A 2,599-nucleotide genomic window follows, 5' to 3' on the forward strand; every position below is an offset into this window, starting at 1 on the left:
CATTTGGTAGAGTTGCTTTCATGGGTATGGAAGATGGGAAGGTTGGGTAAACAGGAAGGGGAAATCACAAAATACTTTTCTTTTTTTTTTTTTTGGAGACAGAGTCTTACTTATTAACCTTCCGTATAGTGCCGTGGCATCACAGCTCACAGCAACCTCCCAACTCCTTGGGCTTAGGCGATTCTCTTGCCTCAGCTTCCTGAGTAGCTGGGACTATAGGTGCCCGCCACAATGCCCGGCTATTTTTTTGTTGCTGCAGTTTGGCTGAGGCTGGATTTGAACCCGCCACCCTCTATATATGGGGCTGGCACCTTACCCACTGAGCCACAGGGGCTGCCCTACTTTTTTTTTTTTTGAAACAGAATCTCACTCAGTTACCCAGGCTAGAGTCCCAGGGTGTCAGCCTTGCTCATAGCAGCCTCAAATTCCTGGATTCAGCCTCCCAGGTAACTAGAATTATAGGCACCGGCCTGTCTAATTTTTTCTATTTTTAAAATAGAGACAGAATCTTGCTCTTGCTCAAGCTGGTCTCAAACTCCTAAACTCAAATGATCCTCCCATCTTAGCCTCCCAGAGTGCTAGGATTACAAACATAAGCTGCCGCTTCCAGCCAGAAATTACTTTACTGATCCTTTTTGCTGTATCCAAGTATGCAAGACTAATATGCCAAAGACATAGATTTGCATAAGATTTTAGAAGATTTAAATCTGTCATCTGGGATGCACTTTTTTACCCTTACCACCATACTTCCTTGTGTTTTTTTTTTTTTTAAGGGCTGAGGTCTAGCCTGGGCAACATAGCAAGACCCCATCTCTACTGAAAAATATAAAATCAGCTAAGCATGGTGGCGCTTGCCAGTAGTGTCAGGCAAGAGGATTGCTTAAGCTGAGGAGTTAAAGGCTGTAGTGAGCTATGACTGAGTCATTGCACTGCAGCTTGGCCAACCTAGTGAGACACCATTTTAAAACGAGAGAGAGAGAGAGAGAGAGAGAAAGAGAAATGAGGTCTGACTGTGTTGCCCAAGCTGGTTTTGAACTCCTGGGATCAAGAAGCAATCTCCCACCTCAGCCTCCCAAGTATCTGGAAGTACAGTTGCATGCCACTGCACCTGGTGAGATTCTCTATGCTTTTGACTTTCTTGTGCAATTCATAAAGCCCGGACTTTAAAGAGCAAAGAATCTTTATATGTATTCTTGTGTACACATCCATGATACTTTATATATTTGTCTTATCAGTGAACTTACTCCTGGTGGTGACAACAGCTGTGCAGGCCCCTTCATCATTCTCCTCATTGCTGCCATTTACCTCTTAAGTTATAAAAGGCAAGTTGGGATGAATATTTTGAAATCATAATTTTTATAATGAAAGAATAAGCTCTGACTCTTGAATTCATGAGCGGGGCCCTCTAAGGCAATACAATCAAGGCGCAATGTGAATTACAGAAAGAGGAGTGGCATGGAACCAAGAGGCTAAACCCTCGACCACTGCTGTTCAGTAGATCCTCTGCAGTGACGCATGTGCTCTGCATCTGCACTGTCTCATAGACAGCCGCTGTCTACACGTGGCTGCTGGGTACTTGCAATGTAATGAATGCAGTGGAGGAACTGAATCTTAAATGGCCTTTAATTTTAATTAATGTGAATTCAAACAGCTTATGTGTGGTTAGTGGCTGCTGAATTAGACAGCATAGCTGTAGATTGTTGCTAACTTATGTAATCTTCAACAAGTCACTTCAGAACAGAGTCCTACCCCTTCAGTCTTTGGTGCACACACACTCTGCCTCTCATGAACCACCCCCCTAGAATTTGGGCACACAAGGACAAGAATTCCTGTGTCTTACTGACCACCATATCTCAGAACCTTGAACTGTGTATGGCACACAGTGGATACTTAGTAATGAAAGGATGGCTGAATGGATCTGAGTGGGCTGCAGTCTTGTAACTGGAACCATTCTGGCAATAGTAACCTTGTGTCATGTTGAGAGAAGGATGAGTCCACTGCTAGGGAAACTCACCTCCATGTGTCCTGGGGGCAGAGTACAAGGATTCATGTTCCACAGCCTGTTCCTCACTCCACTCTGCTTGCATTGGTGCTGACTTCGTTAATGTACTTCTTTGTCTTGAGTTTGTTGTAGTGGAAAATTACCTTTCCCTTCTTGAATTTCAAGAAATTTAGTTATAGCCAGGCACAATGGCTCATGCCTATAATCCTTGCACTCTGGGAGACCAAGGCAGGAGGATTGCTTGAGCTCGGGGATTCCAAACTAACCTGAGCAAGAGCGAGACCCCATCTCTATTAAAAATAGAAAGACTAGCCAGGCAGACACCTGTAGTCCCAACTACTTGGGAGAGGCTGAGGCAAGAGGATCCCTTGAGCCCAAGAGTTTGAGGTTGCTGTGAGCTGTTACACCATGGCACTCTACCCAGAGTGACCGAGTAAAACTCTGTCTCAAAAAAAGAAATTTAGGCTCGGTACCTATGGCTCAAGTGGCAAAGGTGCCAGCCACATACATCTAAGGTGGTGGGTTTGTATCCAGCCCGGGCCTGCCAAAACAACAATGAAGGCTGCAACCAAAAAATAGCCGGGCGTTGTGGCGGGC

The 2,599-nt window shown here is 44.9% G+C and overlaps 1 protein-coding gene across 1 annotated transcript in view; it reads left to right on the top strand.

The window, feature by feature from the left end:
- Positions 1–2,599, top strand: part of TECPR2 (tectonin beta-propeller repeat containing 2) — a 131,709-nt gene that overhangs the window by 53,989 nt on the left and 75,121 nt on the right. The gene's annotated exons all lie outside the window — the stretch shown is intronic.

This window comes from Otolemur garnettii, unplaced genomic scaffold (assembly GCF_000181295.1).
Source record: "Otolemur garnettii isolate 467f Iridium unplaced genomic scaffold, OtoGar3 scaffold00149, whole genome shotgun sequence".
Classification (NCBI taxonomy): Eukaryota; Metazoa; Chordata; class Mammalia; order Primates; family Galagidae; genus Otolemur; species Otolemur garnettii.